Source organism: Cololabis saira, chromosome 3 (assembly GCF_033807715.1).
Source record: "Cololabis saira isolate AMF1-May2022 chromosome 3, fColSai1.1, whole genome shotgun sequence".
Classification (NCBI taxonomy): domain Eukaryota; kingdom Metazoa; phylum Chordata; class Actinopteri; order Beloniformes; family Belonidae; genus Cololabis; species Cololabis saira.
Genome location: NC_084589.1, coordinates 6,708,001 through 6,730,701, shown reverse-complemented (window position 1 = coordinate 6,730,701; position 22,701 = coordinate 6,708,001). Strand labels below are relative to the sequence as shown.

General features: G+C 42.3%; 1 protein-coding gene across 1 annotated transcript in view; it reads left to right on the top strand.

The window, feature by feature from the left end:
- The window catches only part of LOC133424932 (sodium- and chloride-dependent transporter XTRP3-like), a 54,705-nt gene that overhangs the window by 6,054 nt on the left and 25,950 nt on the right, over positions 1-22,701 (top strand). The gene's annotated exons all lie outside the window — the stretch shown is intronic.

Below are 22,701 nucleotides of genomic sequence, written 5' to 3'. Positions count from 1 at the left end.
CGATTTTTCTCTTTGTGTGTCTTGTATTTTATTAAGTCAGGTCGCCCATGTTTTATTTTATCTCTGTGACTGCTATACATTCCACGTTGCAGTGTACACTAAGACTTGATTAGCATGCAGGAGTCAAGGTTGTTGTAACAATCAGGGACAGGAATCAAATGTGTTAGTTGGAAGTGTGATGGTCTGAATCAATTCAATTCAATTCAATTTTATTTATATAGCGTCTAATACAACAGAGTTGTCTCTAGACGCTTTACAGAGACCCATACCCAGAACATGACCCCCGAGCAGTTATTACATAAACAATGGCAGGTAAAAACTCCCCTAGTGGGAGAAAAACCTTAAGCCAAACAGTGGCAAGGGAAGAAACCTTGAGCAGGACCAGGCTCATAAGGGGGGACCCTCCTGCCGAGGGCCAGACTGGTGGGTCAGGGACGGCAACAGCACAGCAGGCAGGTGGAAGCAGCAACGGGATGACCGGGGGTGGGGACCGCAGGCCAGCACGCAGCTCCCGAAGCTCCGGCCCAATCAGCAAGTCCCAGGTTGCGGTGCAGGGTCAGGGAAAGACTTGTGCTCCGTAATGCAAGCTACAAGCCACCCACGACCACCTGCAGGTTCCGGTGTCCGGCAAAGGATGCTGCAACATGGACAAAAGAGAGAAAAGGGAGGAGAAGGGGGGGGCAGCAATCAGATTATTAAACATAGCAAGGTTCTTCACCACCTACAACAGGTGCTTATATTGTTTTCCTTCAAAAACCATATCAGATTAAAGGGGTGGTGGGTCAGTCATATATTTAATTCCAGCTTTAATAGTAAATCTAGGGGTATTGCAATTTTGATTTACAAGTCTGTTCTTTTTGTGTGCTCTAATGTTATAGTTGACCCCAGTGGAAGGTTTGTAACAGGGCAGCTGTAGTAATTGTGTGATTTGGCCAATGTGTATGGTCCAAATTGGGACGACGACAATTTTTCCTCCAATTGTTTGCCAAGTAATGAGAGTGACACGTCTGCACATCTACTTATTATGGGGAGTGACTTCAACTGTTGGATTAATCCTGTATTAGAGTTCTCGGTCTCTTATCCACAGTGTTGGGTGTAACGCGTTACAAAGTAACGCGTTACTGTAACAAGATTACATTCGCCAGTAACGCAGTAATGTAACGCGTTACAGTTGTAATTTGGGTAATCCCGTTATAGTTACTCTAAGACAAGAAAAAATACGTTACTTTAGTTACTTTAAGCTTTTCAACTACATAGAACGGGAGAACAGAAAATCAAATCAAACTTGCCTTTCATGCGTCTTCACGCGTTGCAACACTTGTCTGACTTGAGGCTGATTTATGGTTCCGCGTTAAATCGACGCATTGCCTACGGCGTAGGGTACGCAGCGACACACACCGTACGGTGCGCGTCGCCGCGTAGCCTACGCCATAAGTTCCCCGTTGGTGTACCGCAGAACCATAAATCAACCTTTAACGTGATTTTACGGGATTTTACGGGATTTTACGGGACTTCTGGTGCTGATCTGGGCACTGCAGTAATAAGGTTCCAACTACAGGACTGTCTCAGAAAATTTGAATATTGTGATAAAGTTCTTTATTTTCTAATATGCAATTAAAAAAAACAAAAATGTCATACATTCTGGATTCATTACAAATCAACTGAAATATTGCAATCCTTTTATTATTATTATTTTCTAATTATTAGAAAAGTAATGTAACTAGTAATGTAACTAGTTACTTTCAGCAACCAGTAACTAAGTAGTGTAAGGGATTACTTTTTTTTAAAGTAACTAGTAATATGTAATGGATTACTTTTTTTGAGTAACTACCCCAACACTGCTTATCCATGGCGCTTTCTTAATCCAGCTAGTCAAATGTATTCTTTTTCCTCTCATGTACATCATTCCTTTTTTTTGTATGATTATTTGATTTCTCCATTCTGTTCAGTCTTGCTCTTATGATCCTATTCTAATATCCCATCATGCTCCAACCACACTGGAGTTGTTCATTCAGGAACACGAACGTACACACCCCCCTTGGCGTCTCAATACGCACTTATTATCCAAAGAGGACTTTGTTAAATTTGTCCCTCATCAAATTGTTTTTGTTCTTATTACCAACAGTACTCCAGGGATCTGAGCCTCCCTTCTTTTGGAGAATTTGATATCTATTCTTCCTCCCCATCCCCTGATGTATAAGAAGATCATCTCTCTCTTCAGGCTGAGTTTGATGTTCTTTCTACAACAGAGGTTGAGGAGATCTTATTTAAGGTTAAATATTGTTATTATGAATCAGGGGCTAAACCAACTCAACTTTTGGCACATCAGCTTCGACGGGCAACAGATTCCATCAATTCATACTCCCTTAAAAAATTAATGATCAGTTTAAACAGTTTTCCTCCTCTCTATATACCTCTGAAGTCGAGTCTGGTCTGTCAGCGCTGGATAATTTAAAAAAAAAAGTTAAGATTTTTGTGCATTGCAGTATAAAGCCTCTATGAATGGCACCCACCCACTGAGCTCTCCAGGGCCAGCACTGAATAATTGTTTTGTATCACTGGAGTTGGTTGCTGATACTACTGACTAAAGGGCCCAATCACTATAGATTAGCTACATTTTCGATGCAGTCTGGAAAATGTCCAAGCCCGGACGGTTTTCTGACCAAGTTTTACAAGACCTTTTTTGACAAATGAACACCAGTTTTGATCGAAATGTTCAATGAATGTTTTACTCTTTCCAAATTACCTCACGCTCTAAGTCAGGTCTCTATATCATTACTCTTAAAAAATACTTTCAAAAAAGTTTAAATTTTCTATCTGTAGATGTAAAACTTTTGTCCAAATGATTAGCTCTGTGCCTGGAATCAGTTTTTGCCTTTGATAATCTCCCCTGATCAGACAGGTTTGTCCAGAACAAGCATGGGTTCTTTAAATCTCAGACAACTTCTTAATGTTGTTTATAATCCTTATACATCTACAGGGTCAGTAGCTGTAATTTCATTACACCCGGAGAAGGCTTTTGACCGGCTTGAGTGGAATTACCTTTTTTACGCTCTGGATAGATTGGGTTTTGGCCAGGTGTTCATTTCTTGGATTAAGTTGGTTTATTCATCCCCTGTGGCTTCAGTCAGAACTAATGACACCCATTCAGACTATTTCCCTTTGTACCGTTCTACTTTTCAGGGATGTCGTCTGAGTCCTCTGCTGTTTGCTGTTGAACCTCTGGCTATTGCGCTTCGTTCAGAGACACACATCACTGGAATGATTAGATATGGTTTTGAACAGAATGTCTCCCTCTATGCAGATGACTTGTTACTATATGTTTCCGATCTCTTTGTCTCAGTTCCAGCTGCTCTTGACATCCTTAGTTTGTTTGGTCAAATCTCCTGTTTTAAACTAAATTTGATTGAAGGTTTCCTTTAAATCAAGGGGTCTGAAATGCTCCTTAGGGTTTTCCATTCAAAATTGTTTCATTTGGCTTTCAATACCTTGGTATCTAGATTAGAGACCAATTTTCTTGGTCACAAATATGCTTAAATACGTTTACTATGACTAAGAACCCAAACTTACAACTTATACAGTACAAAGTTCTTCATAGAATACACTATACTGGACAAAGGATGTTCCAGATGGGCTTTGTAACCTCTAATATCTGTTCACATTGCACAGAGAACACCCCAGATAATTATATGCATGCTTTATGGTTCTGTACACCGGTACAGACGTTCTGGAAGGAGATTTGTGAGGATTTATCCACATGGATCAACTACAGAATCCCAGTGTGCCCCACGATATGTATATTAGGTCACCTGGCAGACATTCAAATAGAACCTAATTGGACACACCAGGTTCTCACTGCCTTATGTATCGCAAAGAAAACCATTCTAGTAAATTGGAAACAAAAATCCAGTTTATGTATCAACCATTTTAGGCTCGGGCGGGGGGCGGTGGCTTGGGCGTCTCCGGTTTTCCCGGGGGGGGCTGGGCCGTGGGCGTGGGGCTCCCGCTCGGAGGGCCCGGCCCTGCCTGGGTGGGGGGTGGCTGTCTGCGCTGGGGGGGCATTGCTGCCTTGGTCCTCCGTCGCTGGGCGGGGGCCGAGTGCCCCTGCGGATGTGGGGACTCCCTGACCCTTGGGGTGTCCGCCGGGGTGGCCCCGGGGGGGGGGGGTTACTAAAGATTTGCGTGTGTAAAAACGTGTGCAAACTTGACAGCACCCGCAAACCAAAGTGCCAGCTGATCTACTAACAGCGTGCAAAGAGGACTGCGCCTCTCAAATGCGCAAAATAGCACACGCAATTCATTTAGTACTTTTGCCCTGATGAATAATCAATATGGGGCGTACCCGCCAGAAATCGCTAAATACTGGGAGGGGAAGATGCAAATTGGTCCATTTACCACGCGGAATGAGATTTACCAAGCCTGAAAGTAATTGCGCGTATTGTGATTGCGTCTGTATTTAATACTAATCTGCTGCTGCTGTTATTGTGGCAAGGAGGCGACATCCAAAATCAAAGAATACGCAGAGAGAGAGTCTTTATTCTGCTGCATGCTATTTTAAAAATGGTTGCACAAGTTTTATTAAAGGCCACTTTTTCTTTAGTTCTTGGCCTTATATCTTGCCACCTTCTTTTAATGTGCGGAACCATAAATCAGCCAATCAGGGAGCAAGGGGTTGGGGGAGCTGGGATGATGTTTATCCGCGGACAAAACTTGTTAAGGAGCATCAAACTCACTCTTATCTACGCGGAAATAACGCTAAAATATAAAGAAGGCTTCCCAAAGTGTGATCTATGGTGAAATAGGAAAATTAAGATGTGCAACTCTTCTAAAGGTGAGATATGCATTTAATTGACTTCATGGCGCCAGCCTTGGCGTTTATTATTACGCAAATGTGGAATGTTTGGGTCTGTCTAATTTCGTCAAATTAAATTTGGAGATTCACCGTTCACATTTTTATGTGTATGCGTTGTATGAGAGAGAGATGGAGAGGGCGAGGGAGGGAGGGAGAGACGTGGCCTGTACGTCGTTGTTTTTTGTTTTTTTGCAGTTTGGGTGCACAATACACTTGTGTGTGTGTGTATTAAAAAGAGATTTTGCAGTATGTTGTGTAATTGAAACTGGTTTGCTGTGATCGTTGATGGCAAACTCATATTAAGCATTTACATCGCTATTATGTGCCCCCCAATTAGATCTGTTCTGCCGCCGACTCTGTTTTAACCTCATCTGCCGTTCTTTTTGTCTTATAACTGCATTTATTCTATAGCAGATTTTCTCCAATATTGCGTTTCTTTTGGTAATGTTTAAATTTCTTTGCTGTAGTTCATGAATGTGTTTATTTGCCTCTTCCACTAATAATTCTAACTCCACCGCGTCAAATTTCATTTTGCGCTTGCGACTATATCCTGCTTTCCATCCAGACTCTCCATGGGGCAAAGTTTGCGCTCGCAAACCGTAAGATGTGCAACACCTCATTTAAATACTGTTACAGTATACAGTATACAATATATAAAATACAATACAGTTTGCACCTGTTATCAATTGCGCACGCAATCTTAGTTGATCACCCGCAAAACACACAACAACAGCACGCGCAAACTTTTTCAGTGCACACGCAATTCTCTTTATTTAGGATCTTAGTAAATCGGGCCCTATGTCTTATGTTGTCAGTATGAATGGGGGGATGTTGGACCGTTTCCCCCTCCGTCTGGGGGCTCCGGAGGCGCCGGAGGCGCCCGTGGAGGTACGGTGGGGCCCTGGCCCGGCTCGGAGGGCCGGCCCCCGTCTACTGGATGGCCGTTGGGGGAACGCGGGTGTCTTACCAGGGCCGGCTTTGCTGGTCCTGCCTCCTGGCTTCGGCCTCCGCTCCTCCTCCTTCCCCCCCTACACGTTTCATAGGCACATAGTCTAAGGGGCGGGGGGTCCGGGTCATGGGGGGCATTGTCCCGCATGGCCCGGCACTCCCCGCCTCACGGTTTTAACAGAAAAGTAGACACTGCACATTCAACACTTAATAAAAAAAAAAACAAAAACAGACCAATTTGAAGATTTGTTTGGAAATAATTTTGTCCCTTTGTTAAATTATATACAGAGGGACTTTCAACGGTGGTCTCCTTGGCTTCTTTCCTTTGTGGCCAGGGTTAATAAGGTAATAAGGTTAATAACGGAAAATCCTCCCTGAATTGTCTTACATCTTCCAGTACATACCTCTCTTTTTCCTTCAGTCTTACTCAGTTTTTGATAAATTAAACAAATCAATCAGAGTTTATATGGAACGGGAAGGTCCCTCAATTGTTAAAGGAGTTGTTGCAGACCTAAGACACTGGGGGGCTTGGGTTTTGGTCTTGCCCTTCACTATTCAATTTTTGGACACAAATATTCTGTTTCTACAAAGGTTTAATTTGACCCAACAGCATTATTTTGAGTTTTACATCCTACTTTGAAGCTTCCTAAACATAAAGCTGACTTTGACTCTTTAGTGGCTAAACATTTGATTTTATTGAGCCTTCTCGGATCAGGGAAATCCTTCAGTTTGTGAAGTTGGAGAAAGTCAGGTGCTCGATACATGGTTCACTTGCAGTTTTAATAAAACTTGCGATCCATTTTTTGCACATGTTGAGGGATTAACTTTTACTGCTATTCCAGAGTAACCGCCCCAATTTTCTATGTCTCATGGTGCATTTTTTCTGTGTGAATTTGTAACATGCTGGGAATGTTTTTCATTTATCTCTGTTGTATTGGACATATTGAACTTTTATTTAGCATTGGGTGACAAATTTGTGTTTTGATTTTGTATATTATTATTATTATATTATATTCAGGGCGAAATTAACACTCCGCTGTACCCCGGGCAACAATATTCAAGGGTCCCATGATCATTACCATAGAATCACCATAATCTGGCAAAATACAGAATCAATTAAAGCTGCAAGCAGCGATGAATGGGCCCTCGCACCCTTGTGCACGTTCAGGCTGCAGTGGAAGCTTGTATGACTTGCATGTAGATTCTTCAGGCCTGGACATTTAGTGGATGACACCACCCACGACTCTTTATATCAAACCATTCAAAAGTTATGGCAGAAAGTAGGAACTATCAAATATCGACTAATCAGAAGAAGGGGCAGGGCTAATTTATGCCAATGAAGGCCAAGTACTCAATACTGAGTCCGATGACGCCACCCACGACTTTCTATGTCAAACCATTCAAAAGTTATGGCAGAAAATAGGGACTATCAAATATCGACCAATCAGATGAAGGGGGGCACGCTTTTTGGCGTCTATCGTGGCCACGGTAACGCTTTTGACTGAGAAAAGTAATGCACATCGTTGCAGGATGGAGACGCACATTTTGATGTATAACACACCTGGGTGCACGTAACGGTTCGGGCGAAGAAGCGGCTGAAGAAATGGCATAAATTGCGCCAAAATTACACGATTAATTCAAAATGGCCGACTTCCTGTTCGGGTTCGGCCATGGCGCCAAGAGACTTTTCTTTAAGTTGTGACATGATACAGGTGTGTACCGATTTTTGTGCATGTACGTCAAACCGTATTGTGGGGCTTGAGGCACAAAGTTTTCTAGGGGGCGCTGTTGAGCCATTAGGCCACGCCCATTAATGCAAAACATTAAATATAAAATTTTCCCCAGGCCTGGCTTGCGTGCAAAATTTGGTGACTTTTGGGGCACGTTTAGGGGGAAAAAAGGCCCTCCTTTCGTCGGAAGAAGGAAAGAAATTCCTACAGATAGTCAGTGCTTGGGCCCTAATTGCCGCAATATACAGTAAATATACTCAATACTTAAAATTCTAACTATCAGGTGTATTTTACGAATATCCCAATGCTCATAGAACTATAAATGCATCAGTATAATCTGGTAAAATTGCCCCACTACATTGAGAGGGAAGGAAGTCCTCCTCCATTTTCACTAAGTGTGGACCATGCTTTTGTTTTTGAAATGCATACAAGTGCTTTGGTTATATAAGATCTAAGCTTATATTTTGGAACTATGTTTTAAAGACTGTGCATGCGCTGGCCAAGCTGGGTCATTGGAATCAGCTCGGATCAACAGTGGCCTCAACTGATTCTTTAATGACTTGGACCTGACCCTGACTGGAACACCGCAGACTCCAGACTGGGAGTGTGGTGATGTGGTGCCAACAGTGCTCTGCACACTCCCGCCCAGACCTTGCCCTGGATTTGTTGCTGCTGTAACATTAAAGAGGGCAGAACAACAGCAGAAATGAAAGTGACAAAGATTTGCTTGGTAATAATAAACTTGTGAGTGTGTGAGTCATGCAGAGAGAGCATGAATCACCTGTGAGCTTGTGTGCTCTTTAATTTGAACTGTGAATCAGGTGTGACGAAGGGAGAGTGTGAAACAGAGCAGGCAGCAGTGCTCCAGGACTGGAACGGGGCAACACTATGCTGGGACTCATTTGGGTCACGCTGGCTGTGCAGTTCTGAGGCAGGTTTAGTCTAACTCCACCATTACCACAAGGGGGAGGTGTAATACACAGTAACTGTGCCTCCATCAACGTACTCCCTTACAAGTTAGGGTTTTGTTCACATTTTCATTGATGTTCTCTTTCATATTTGATTATACAGGACACACACAGAGAGAAACACACACTAGTAGCAGGTTGGACCTCCTTTTACCTTCAGAACAGCCTTAACCCTTTCTCTCATAGATCAACATGGTATTAGGGACATTCCCCAGAGAGTTTGGTCCATGTTGACATGAGAGCACAGTTGCTGCAGATTTGTCGGCTGTATGTCGATGATGTGGATCTCCCGTGCCACCACAACTCAAAGCTGGTCGACTGGACAGAGCTCTAGTCAGTGTGGAGGCTGCTGGAGTACAGTGTCATGTCACTGTCATGTTTTAAGAAACCAGTTTGAGTTGATTTGATGTTTGTGCCATGGGTGTATCTTCCCGCTGGAAGCAATTCAATTCAATTGAATTTTATTAAAATAGCATCTATTACAACAGAAGTTGTCTCCAGGCGCTTTCCAGAGACCCAGAACATAAACCCCCGAGAAATTATTACATAAACGTAACATAAACACTGGCAGGTAAAAAACTCCCCTAGTGGGAGAAAAACCTTAAGCCAAACAGTGGCAAGAAAAACTCCCCTTTAGGAGGGAAGAAACCTGGACCAGGACCAGGACCTGGATCATAAGGGGGGAAGAAACCTGGACTAGGACCTGGATAATAAGGGGGAAACCTCCTGCTGAAGACCAGCTGGGGAGAGCAGGAAAAGAGAGAGAGAATGAAGAACAGAGAAAGAAGAGACACAGACACAATGGCTAACTTGTGCACTACAGGGATGACTATATAAGCAGATGTAGACAGCAGACACTGAGTTGGTCGGGGGGTGCAGGGGGTCAGCAGGATGTTATATTTTTTTAAAGGTGGAGGTGGTGTCAGCCTCCTTAACCCAGATTGGAAGTTGGTTCCATAGTAACGGTTCCTGGTACCAGAAGACCCGTCCTCCAAATCTACATTTGGATACTACGAGTAAACCTGCACTCCGAGAACGGAGAGCTCTGTCAGGAACATAAGGCACTATCAGGTCTTGCAAATAATGCAGAGCTAAGCTGTTTTGGGCTTTATACGCAAGTAATTACATTTTAAATTGGATTCTGAATTTTACGGGTAGCCAATGGAGCGACTCTAACACTGGAGAGAGGTGGTCTCTCCTGCTGATTCCTGTCAGTACTCACGCTGCTGCATTTTGGATCAGCTGGAGGATATTCAGAGAATTACTTGGACATCCTGCTAATAACACATTACAGTAATCTAGTCGAGAAGATACAAACGCATTAACTAGTTTTTTCGCCTCAGTCTGCGAGAGTATTTTCCTAATCTTTGCGATATAACGGAGATGGAAAAACGCTATTTTACAAACCTGATAAATATATGGTTTAAACGACAAATCCTGGTCAAAAACAACACCAAGGTTTCTCACAGTTGCACTGGAAGCCATCGCAACACCATCTAATCCCTTCCTAAGATGCTCTGGACCAAGAATGATAACCTCTGTTTTATCTGAATTTAGAAGCAAAACATTAACTGACATCCAGTCCTTGATGTCTCTAAGACATGCCTGAAGTTTAACTAACGGTTCTGTTTCATCTGACTTCATAGACAAATAGAGCTGCATATCATCAGCATAGCAATGAAAGTGTATGCCGTGATTCTGGATTATATATGAACCCTGCGGAACACCATAACAGACCCTTGACTGTTCTGAAGAAACCTCATGTACATGAACAAACTGGAACCTGTCAGATAGATATGATTTAAACCAACGTAGAGCTGTCCCTTTAATCCCAACAACATGCTCTAACCTGTGCAGTAAAATGCTGATACAGTGTCAATAATAATAATAATTACTTGGATTTATATAGCGCCCTTCTAGGCACCCAGAGCGCTTTACAGAAATGATTATTCATTCATACACATTCTCTCCGGCAGTGGTAAGCTACGTTTTGTAGCCACAGCTGCCCTGGGGCAGACTGACGGAAGCGTGGCTGCCATATAGCGCCCTTCCGACCACCACCAACATTCATACACATTCAAGCACATTCATACGGGGCAAGGTGGGTAAGGTGTCTTGCCCAAGGACACTACGACAGCAAACTGGGACAGAGCGGGATTCGAACCGCCGACCTTCCGATCATTGGACGACCCGCTCTGCCACCTGAGCTACTGCCGCCACAAAAGCAGCACTGAGGTCCAGTAGAACCAGTATGGACACTAGTCCCTTATCTGAGGTCCAGTAGAACCAGTATGGACACTAATCCCTTATCTGAGGTCCAGTAGAACCAGTATGGACACTAATCCTTATCTGAGGTCCAGTAGAACCAGTATGGACACTAATCCCTTATCTGAGGTCCAGTAGAACCAGTATGGACACTAATCCCTTATCTGAGGTCCAGTAGAACCAGTATGGACACTAATCCCTTATCTGAGGTCCAGTAGAACCAGTATGGACACTAATCCCTTATCTGAGGTCCAGTAGAACCAGTATGGACACTAATCCCTTATCTGAGGTCCAGTAGAACCAGTATGGACACTAATCCCTTATCTGAGGTCCAGTAGAACCAGTATGGACACTAATCCCTTATCTGAGGTCCAGTAGAACCAGTATGGACACTAATCCCTTATCTGAGGTCCAGTAGAACCAGTATGGACACTAATACCTTATCTGAGGTCCAGTAGAACAAGTATGGATACTAATCCCTTATCTGAGGTCCAGTAGAACCAGTCCTCCACAAGTCCTCCAGTGAAGGAGGAGTTACATGTTTACAGAGTGTAAGAGGAAGCTGGAAACATGGAAATTGAACCAGGAACCCCCTAGTTATGAAGCGACAGTGTGACCCACTAAGCTGCCCAGTGTGTCAGGAGCAGACCCCCATGATCAGCTCATCATAGGTGAAAGGTGGGGTCCACCTGGACAGTAGGACTGGATATTGATAAGAACCTCACGATTCGATTTCCATTCTTTAGGTTTCGATTCGATTCGATTCGATATCGATTCGATTCGATATTGATTTAAATGCTTCGATATCGATTCAGTAAGACCTAGAAATACACAAATACCTGTTGGCAATTTTTCATTGTTTTTATTTTCATGCCTATAACACGTGGCATGGTATTTCACATATAAAATGACCTGAGCAAGTAAACTTATCAGCACCATAATGGCTCACTTGTGCATTTGTACTGTAGTACAAAAGTTAAAATAAAAATAAAACATATGATACGTGTCAACATGATCCGCAGGTTTGTCCCATTGCTGTTGTATTTTAGTTCTGCCTGGCACAACTTAAGCTGCTATCACATAAAGCGGGGTTTGCGCCGCGCCCAATCGCCGGGTAGCAGAGTCGGCCGAGATGTCGTCACAGTGCGGCACGGGGAAATTAAAAAATGTTCAATTCGGGCAGGGAGGCGCGGTGCCCGGCTCGGCTGCAGAGCGGTCCGCTCTTGCGCCGCGGTAGCACTACAGAATGAATGGGATCGCAGGCGACGGTCTGCGTTTTGAGCTCTATGTGAAAGGGGCTTCACACACCTCCCTACTTTTGTCTGTTTCTCGTGTTCCTTCTTTAAATGGGAATTCAAAATGAGTCCAAACATCTGAACTGAAAGATTTTCCGCTTGCCATCATCGCCACTTTATTGTTGTTTGGTCGCGTGCAGACACCGTCCACAAAACGCGAATCATAAGAAAATATTGCACACAGCGCCCCCACTGGCCAGGAGGTGAATTCATTCAGAGGCTTTGCTTAATCGATATTGAATTAGGGCGGGGATAATTGCGATGCATCAATTTTTCGATATTTTTACCCAGCCCTACTGGACAGGTCACGGTCTACTGCAGGACCACCCATATAGACAAACCACATACACTCACACACACCTGCGGGCCATTTCCAATCGTCAACCAACCGGACGTACATGTTTTTCGACTGTGGGAGGAAGCTGGAGTGGTTCAAAATATTAAATCCTTCTTTTTTTTTCTTTTCGTTCTGGCCTTTCGCCTATAAAAGAACATATCTCTTATATCCTGTCTGCAGGTAAAGAGAGCTCATACACTGCTGATTAACCCTAAATCAATCTTTTAATCTACTTTATTTCTGTTTTTTTAACTTTTTTTAATACGTCAAGTCTGAATCGGTAGCACTACGTTTTTTTTCCACCCAAACCTGAGATTATGGAGAATACTTTTCTCTGTTGTGTTTTTGCAGGTGCATGCCCTGTAGCTCAGCTCAGGGTAGCAGCTCTGCAGCACCAAAACAAACGCTCATTACAGTAAGTAGGTTAAGTAATGCTGCAGCACAACCGTCGTTCATTTCCTTCTACCGACTGCACTGCAAAAACTCAAAATCTTAACAAGAATATTTGTCTTATTTCTAGTTAAAATGTCTAATTTTTAGTCAAAAAATCTCATTACACCTAAAACAAGACTCATCACTGGAAAAAAAAACAACAATTTTCACCTGTTTCAAGTAGATTTTCACATAAAATAAGTAGAAAAATCTGCCAGTGGAAAAAGATTTTTTTGCTTGTAATGAGAAGATAAATCTTGTTCCACTGGCAGATTTTCCTACTTATTTCAAGTGAAAATTTACTTGAAACAGGTGAAAATTGTCAAATAAGTTATTTTTCTGGTAATGACTCTTGTTTTTAATTGTAATGAGATTTTTTTGGCTAAAAATGAGACATTTTAACTAGAAATAAGACAAATATTCCTGGTAAGATTTTGAGTTTTTGCAGTGTAATGATACAGTGAAAAAAGCTGCCACCATCAGGGGATTCACCGGTTAGAAAAGAGTGTAACGTTTGAGCATGACTGTATATTCCCCTTACATATTGCTGCTGGGAAATGCTTAGAAATGTATCAGTACTGTAAGTATTAGGTTGTGCTTTGTTTCTCATGTTCCCTCAAGTACTTTTATGATCTATAAAGTATTATCTTTGTTTACAGTAAAGTGGAACCAATACAGAATAATCTGCTTAGATAATGGAGACAGAAGCTGTGAATTTTGAGGGGTTGTTGCATTAAAGTTACATAAACGGATTGCTCAAAGGTTAATCTTATGCAAGAAGTTTCAATGGTCTTCGACAGATTGAATTCTTTGAAGAAGTAACACAGTTGTGGTTGCAGAATTAGTGTAGTGAAATTACTTGTCACACCACTGAAAAGGTGTTCTGGTATTGAGGATACCAGTGATGGCAAGTTTCAGGAGATATTTCGTGACATTTTTTCATCAAGCATGTCTTTGTGTGTACATTCTTGGTTTCTAAATCCTCCAACAGTTTGTACTGGTGACAGGTCAGAACTGCTTCAGAACCAGTCCAGTATTGACCCTCTTCTTTCTCAGTCATGTCTTTAAAAAGTGTTCAGAATGTGGTTTTACATTGTCTTGTTGAAACCTGGTCCCTGGAACCGACGTGGTCTTGCAGCTTATGAATTTCCTTTTTGCATTAATGGTACCATCACATAAAGGGAAATTAGCTTTGGATACTGATACAACCCCAGACCATCACAGAGTCTGGACCATGGACCAGTTCCTGATAACAATCTGGATGATCCTCTTCATCTTTGGTCTTGATCACATTTTCTTCCCAAAATATCAGGAACACTGAACAGGAACTACATCAGTGTCATCTGCATATAGACTGACTGAACATTTCTAAGCCGGAGCATGTAGAGTTAAAGAAGTACAAGTCCTCATACAGACCCTGCTGGTACTCCTCAGGTGCATGCTTCTACTGCAGGGATTAAAGTTCTCCGTCTCTGGACGGATTTCCGTCAATTGGAAAATGAGGGGGAAAAAAAAAACAAAAAAAACTTTGCATGTGAGTTTTGTTGTGGTATAGTTAGACTATCCAATGAAATCATGTTAGGCATTAAACTGACGCTGTTGTAAACCAATAAAACTGCCGGAGCCTTGGATTAGCCAATCAGAGCAGAGGAGGCGGTAACTTCGGGATAAGGATTGGCTCTAAGGGCTGGGTCGGTCGGGCTGGGGTGCGAAGCGGGGCTGGGCTCGAGCCGCGGCTGGGGGAGCAGTCGCCCCGTCGCCCCGTCGCCCTCCCTCCCCGCCGCCGGAGGCTCGGCAGCCCGGCCCGCCTCGCGGGGCCTTCGTCCAGGCGGCGTTCGCGCGTCGTCGGGCGGGGGTCTTTCTGCGGGGCGGTGTCCGGCGCCGCGTGGAAGGCGGGCCGGCGGGGGGGATCGGGTACGGCGGTCGGCGGCGGCGACTCCGGATGCGCGCCGGGCCCTTCTCGCAGATCTCCCCAGCTGCAGCGCCCGTCGGGGACCCGTTAACGCGGGCCCCCGGCGGGTCCCCTCTCGGGTTGCCACCTTTCAGAAATAAAAATAAGGAACGCCTGATTTCAGCAGCGCAGGCGCCAAAAAAAGTCAACATCCCCAAAACGTCTAAACTGCATAGAAATGTTATTTTATATGAAAAAACTAAAAGCTTTGATGTAAAGTTTAAAGTGCTTTAATAGCATTGAACTTGCACGACTGTAGAGACAGACAACCATACCAGTAACTGAAATAGTCTCCTATGCTATGCTTTTCCACATCAGCCCAGATGTAGAATATAACCTACAGGTGAAGGTTGGAAAATTAGAATATGGTGTAAATTTATTTAAATTTAAAAGGTGAAACTAATATATTACATAGTCTCAATACATACAAAGCAACACATGTTAAACCTTTATTTGTTATAATTTTGATGGTTGAATTCTTTATTGATTTCATAAAATATTCAAATTTTTTGAGATTTTTTATTTGGGGTTTTCATAAACTGAGCCATAATCACCAAAATTATAACAAATAAAGGCTTGAAGTATCTTACTTTAAATGTAGTGGGAAATAAGATATTTGTTTCACCTTTAGTTGAATTTACTACGAATGAAGTTTTGTGATATATTCAACTTTTCTGACCTTCACCTGTAGATTATGACATCAATAAATAAGAGCATAATATATGTCCGTATTGTTTCAATAGGGAACGCAACTTTTAATTCGCAATTACGTAACATTTCCGCATATCAAGGGATGGGTGGCAAGCCTTGTCATCTCGGCTGGCGCCTAGCAGCTGACTTAGAACTGGTGCGGACCAGGGGAATCCCACTGTTTAATTAAAACAAAGCATTGCGAAGGCCCACGGGGGGTGTTGACGCCATGTGATTTAGAAAAACCTTCCTCTCAACAATAACATCATCTCTTTGTCTGCACTAACACCATCATTGATTGTCCATGAAACAGTCCAGGATGCTTTCATCACCTTGGCCAAAGCCTTGCCAAATGCAGTGACATCAGAGCAGCTGGTCAACTGGATGAAGAAGTGCAGTTTACCAGGTTGACTCAGATCTAGGAGAACAGGCCTAAGGCTTTAATGACCAATTGATGTGGACAAAAAAAAAGAAGCAAACTAACAATAATAAAACTGCTCAAAAACACCTTCCTCCTATAAAATGCTATTGGTCTCGAGTATTTAAATAGTGTTGGTTAAAAGTCTTATTACACCTTAAATGCTGTATTAGAAAACAGAAGGGCTAATACAGCATTTAACTTTTTTACTTGAAACCTTTGGGAAGCGACCGCATATGAACTGGCGTGAAAATTTTTTTTCAGTCAAAAATATTTTTTTTGCTTTAACCCCTGTTCTACTGTGCAGTCCAGAGTCCAGAGATAGACGTCCTCCACATCTGGAGAATGTTAACCCAAGATTGATGCTTGTGAATGATCTTACATTTTCAGGCCCCAATTACACGTAGCAAAAACTGTGGTATTTTCATGCGTTTTGGCCGTTCGTTTACACGAAAACGAAGCTCAAAGTCTCCAAAAACCATCATTTCTGAAAACTCCGGCTAAAGTGGAAATTTTCAAAAACTCCGTCTTCACGTTTGCTTGTAAACAGAGAGAAACGGATATTTAGGCTTCAGAACGTCACATTATGAGACAGAAACGTCACCAACGTCATGTGTGCGACCTGTGTTTACAATTAGTTTGTAACCGTCAATATTTTCTTGTATTTTACCTGTTTTATATTCTAAAGTCACACTTAAAAGTAACTCCACTTCTCTGTCACTCCAAACGAAATACTCTAAATACTCTAAACTACCGTCACACTGCCCCCTGTAGGTTTGGCTGCTCATAGCACCTTAACAGCGTATTTATGCGGGTTCGTGTAAATGATGGTATTTTTCAAAACATAGAGGGGGAAATATCCGTTTTTGTAAATACCCAGCTATGTGGAAACGTGGCCTCAGTCTGAACTTTTTCTGCTATTGGTTTGTACAATAGCCTATAATCTTGGAAATGTCATAACATTATCACTCAGCTGCCTGCTATATGGAGATGCAAATACAAGTTTATTTGTAAATCACATTTCAGCAACAAGGCAATTCAATGTGCTTCACATAATGAAAACATAAAAAGTAAAGAGAAGGAAAAAAGTTTGAGTTACAGTGCAGTGGCATAATAATGAAAAGTTAGATTAGTTTACTACTGAAATCAACATTGTAATAGTAAAATGTAGTTATCAATTAGTTTTATAACAAATGTAGGTCAACACTGAAAATATTACTTACAGTTTTATATAACATCTTCTACAGCTTGTAGTTCCTGAGATATTTCAGATTAGAAGTGATTTAGAGCAAGGTCAACAACAAGTTCAATCTCACCAGGAAGTCATTAAAAGCTTGTATGTTTTTCCTGAAGAGGGATTATATAAGGAAGAATTGTATAAGGTCTGTTACATAACTGTTCACCGTAAGAACATGACCATCAAAACATGAGTGGCGTATTTAACCCACCACCTTTACACAGAAACAGTGCAGTTTTTTTTTCTTTTTTCAGCTTTAAATGATGATTTACATGATGATGCTTCACTCGTCAAACACTAAAGTTCTTACAGATCATAAATAAATTTGCTGCAACACAAATAAAGTGTTGTTTTTGGTGCCCTTCCTCCCACCAGAGCAGAGGGCAAGGCTGTGGTTGGAGTCGGTCTTTAATGCTCCTTCACAGATGGTTGAACAGTGAATAAACATCTACCGTAGTCCTGCTGTGATTCCACTAGTTCTACTGCAGCTTATACTGCGGTTCTACTGTATTTCTACCTAGTGCTGTCAAGTGATTAAAAAATGGAGCGATTAATTAATTAAGATCTGTAATTAATTAGTGTAATTAATCGTTGTTTTTTTTTTAATCTCACCAAAAAATTGCTGAGAAAATCCCTCAACTTGAGGTGTTTTCCTTTGAATTCATTACATTATTGTGGAAGATCAAAACATTGATGTATATAAAAGCAAAAAGTGGCTTTATAAAGTCATTTATTTATGTTTTTAACAGGCTTGAGCAGAAGCAGTTATAGCCATTTACAGGACTGTCTCAGACAATTAGAATATTGTGATAAAGTCCTTTTATTTTCTGTAATGCAAAAACATCATACATTCTAGATTCATTACAAATCAACTGAAATATTGCAAGCCTTTTATTATTTTAATATTGCTGATCATGGCTTACAGCTTAAGAAAACTCAAATATCCTATCTCAAAAAATTACAATATTCTGGGAATCTTAATCTTAAACTGTAAGCCATAATCAGCAATATTAAAATAATAAAAGGCTTGCAATATTTCAGTTGATTTGTAATGAATCCAGAATGTATGACATTTTTGTTTTTTTAATTGCATTACAGAAAATAAAGAACTTTATCACAATATTCTAATTTTCTGAGACAGTCCTGTAAATGTAATATCGTTTGTATACTTGTGCTACCATGTGATCATGGTCGTGAGATAAATAGATGATGATGATGATGATGATGATGATGATGATGTAAAAGCCTGTTTCATCAGAACACTTTTCCTTGACTTAAGTCAGTGTAATAGCTCGAAATTCGACACAGCAAACATATTAAACGTTAAAGTTTGAGCGTGTGAAATCATTTTTGGGGAGATTCAGATTGCAGCTGCGGGTTAAAACATGCTCGGCTGCTCTGGCAGCATCAACAGAACCTCCGGGGCGCGCTGACCCGGACTAAACAGCTTTTCCTGGAAACGGGGCCCACCAAGCACATGGGCAATTAATGACTGGAATTCCTGCACAGCACACAAATATAGATCAAGTACTATGCTTATCAGGTCCAGCTTAATCATTCCTGAGGTTTTTATTATTCCACACACTCTAATGCCAGTAGTATTATCTTTGTGTTATATGGCGTGATAAGAAACACCTGAGCTCACTTCATGAATAAACTGGGCGTCTTCCACAATTGACTTTGCTCAGGAATGATTAACTTCACAATTTTTTTTTTTTTTTTTTTTAATGAAGCATTGTCAACTTGAGAGAAAAGGCCAACTATATATTATTATATATTGTTGGTCAGATGTCTCAGCCAACAGGAACAGGATTTATCAGTGTACTTCCTGTCTTGTCCTGACAAACCTACGCGCTTTACTCATCATACTGTAGTGAGCAGATGTGGATTATTATTCATCATGATTTATAAACAAACAGATATGAGTGTCAGGCCTTTGTCAGGCTGGTGAGGTGAGGACCCAGATGCAGGAGAGAGAGGGAGGCCGGAGGCAGGAGTTCTCAAAAAACAAAGATTTATTCCAAAACCAAAAAACAAAGCGCTGCTTAGCAGGATCCAAAACCGAAACAGGGATCAAAAACCTGGAGGAAAACCGTGGCAGGAAACATGGAGGGAAGAACAGTACGGACCGACAGGGAACAAGGGCATGACAAGACCAGATATACACAGGGGATAACGAGACATGACGAGACACAGGTGCAGACAATCAGGGCAGATGGGACACAGGCGGGGCAAAACAGAAACTGAAAGACTGGGGGGGAAGTGTCAAACCCTGACAATGAGCTCTAAAAGTGTTTGGTCATTTTAAATTAAATGTGTCATTTTTTTAATAGAAACCTCAAAACTAAACTTTATTAGGAAACATTAGGAAACAAAAGTTGTCATTTGTGGTGGAACAGTACTGGAGTAGAACTTCACAAGGCCCAGCCATCGAACTTTCGGGTTAAAGCTCATTCAGAACTAAGATTTTACACCCATGGCAACCTGCTCACGGACGGTTAAAGGAGCATGAGGCAGGATTGAGGCAGGATTTATGAAAGAAAATGCGTATATGTTTTAAGTTTTCTAGTAATAATGTCAGATGAAGCGTTCCAAACCCAAAAGAATGAGCCCTCTAGTGTATCTCTCCGTTGCCTTGAACAGGCTGTGTGCTGCAAAATGTGCTGCAATTCTGGGCCCGAATTTCCCGCGCTGTCCTGCGGATGTGACGTCACATGACGCTGCATGCGCGTTCTCCCCGTTCTCCCGTGCCGGCTTCACTGTTGGCTGCAGTACCCCCGACGGCCGTCGTGGTGAAGGGTGGCGCTAATGAGTCTCATTTCTTAAAAGGAGCCTCATGCTCCTTTAATACTAATATATCTTGTCTTTTCTACCTTTGACAGTGTTTCTGTGTCTCTCCTCTCTCTGTTCTTCATCCTCTCTTTCTTATCTCTCTTTTCCTGCTCTACCCGGTTGGTCTTCAGCAGGAGGTCCCCCCTTATGATCCAGGTCCTGTTTAAGGTTTCTTACCTCTTAAAGTTTGTACCCGCCATTGTTTATGTAATAATTGCTCGGGCGTCATGTTCTGGGTCTCTGGAAAGACCCTAGAGACAACTTGTGTTGTAATTGATGCTATATAAATATAATTGAAACTCTGAGGGGGGTGAATTTTTTAGTACCGTGCTAGGAGAATCTATATAAAGCAATAAAAATGAAAGTGATTGACCGTCAGCTCAGCCAGTAGCTCTCTGTTATCACTTCCTCAACCGTATTCGTCATGCAAACGTGCTTAGCAAACCAACTACTCGTTTGTATTAATCCAGCCACGGGTAAACCACAATGGTCATTTTTTACTTACCGTCGACTCAACATGTTAAACGGTATTACCCGCGGGAAACGTTTCACGGCAGCTCCGCAGATATATCAGTGAGATTCGGGTGAAGGAGCTGGGAACAAAGCTAACTTTGATTGCCGTGCGCTCGACGTATTCCCGTCAGCTTCTCAGGCAACATGGCTGCGCTCTGCACGAAGAACAACCAGAGACTGTATAAAACAATGGTCGAATTATTAGGTCACATAACCCTGGTTTCTGAAGAGCAGTTTTGAAGCGTCTTCTTCTTCGTACGGGGCGCAGGTTAGGTCAATGAAGACACCAGGAATTCTTATAGTCTGTGTGTTAAAGTCTGTTATTGTGACTTAGATAAAGACCTCATCACAGTTGAGATCTTTAGTCAATTATGGCCCAAAAACAAGTTTATTCCAGATACTATTACTAACTATTTCTTTAAGCTGTACATACAGTGGGGCAAAAAGGCAGTCACCAATTGTTCAAGTTCTCCCACTTACAAAGATGAGAGAGGCCTGTAATTTCCATCATAGGAAACTTCAACTATGAGAGACAGAATGGTGGGAAAGAAACCAGGAAATCACATTGTAGGATTTTTACTGAATTAATTGGTAAATTCCTCTGTAAAATAAGTATTTGGTCAGCTACAAACAAGCAAGATTTCTGGCTTTCACAGACCTGTAACTTCTTCTTTAAGAGGCTCCTCTGTCCTCCACTCGTTACCTGTATTAATGGCACCTGTTTTAACACGTTATCAGTATAAAAGACACCTGTTTTAACTCATTATCAGTATAAAAGACACCTGTTTTAACTCATTATCAGTATAAAAGACACCTGTTTTAACTGGTTATCAGTATAAAAGACACCTGTCCACTACCTCAAACAGTCACACTCCAAACTCCACTATGGACAAGACCAAAGAGCTGTCAAAGGACGTGATAAACTAAATTGTAGACCTGCACCAGGCTGGGAAGACTGAATCTGCAACAGGTAACAGCTTGGTGTGAAGAAATCAACTGTGGGAGCAATTATTAGAAAATGAAAGACATACAAGACTCTGATAATCTCCCTCCATCTGGGGCTCCAAGATCTCATCCCGGGGGATAAAAATGATCACCAGAACGGTGAGTAAAGATCCCAGAACCACACGGGGACCTAGTGAAGGACCTGCAGAGAGCTGGGACCAGAGTAACAAAGGAACCATCAGTAACACACTACGATCAGGGACTCAGATCCTGCAGGGACAGACGTCCCCCCTGCTGAAGACAGGACATGTCCAGGTCTGAAGTTTGCTAGAGAGCATTTGGATGATGCAGAAGAGGATTGGGAGAAAGTTATACGGTCAGATGAAACCAAAATAGAACTTTTTGGTGGAAACACAACTTGTCGTGTTTGGAGGAGAAAGAAAGCTGAGTTGCATCCAGAGAACACCAAGCTACTGTGAAGCACGGGGGTGGAAACATCAGCTCTGGGGATGTTTTTCTGCAAAGGAACCAGGACGACTGATCCGTGTAGGGAAAGAATGAATGGGACCATGTATGGTGAGATTTTGACTGAAAACCTCCTTCCATCAGCAGGACATTGCAGATGAAACGTGGCTGGGTCTTTCAGCAGGACAATGATCCAAACACATCGCCCGGGCAACGAAGGAGTGGCTTCGTAAGAAACATTTCAAGGTCTTAGAGTGGCCTAGCCAGTCTCTAGATCTCAGCCCCATAGAAAACCTTTGGAGGGAGTTAAAGTCCGTGTTTCCCAGCGACAGCCCCAAAACATCACTGCTCTAGAGGAAATCATGGAGGAACGGACCAATCACTGCTCTAGAGGAGATCATGGAGGAACGGACCAATCACTGCTCTAGAGGAGATCATGGAGGAACGGACCAATCACTGCTCTAGAGGAGATCATGGAGCAACGGACCAATCACTGCTCTAGAGGAGATCATGGAGGAACGGACCAATCACTGCTCTAGAGGAGATCATGGAGGAACGGACCAATCACTGCTCTAGAGGAGATCATGGAGGAACGGACCAATCACTGCTCTAGAGGAGATCATGGAGGAACGGACCAATCACTGCTCTAGAGGAGATCATGGAGGAACGGACCAATCACTGTTCTAGAGGAGATCACGGAGGAACGGACCAATCACTGTTCTAGAGGAGATCTACATGGAGGAACGGACCAATCACTGTTCTAGAGGAGATCTACATGGAGGAACGGACCAATCACAGCTCTAGAGGAGATCATGGAGGAACG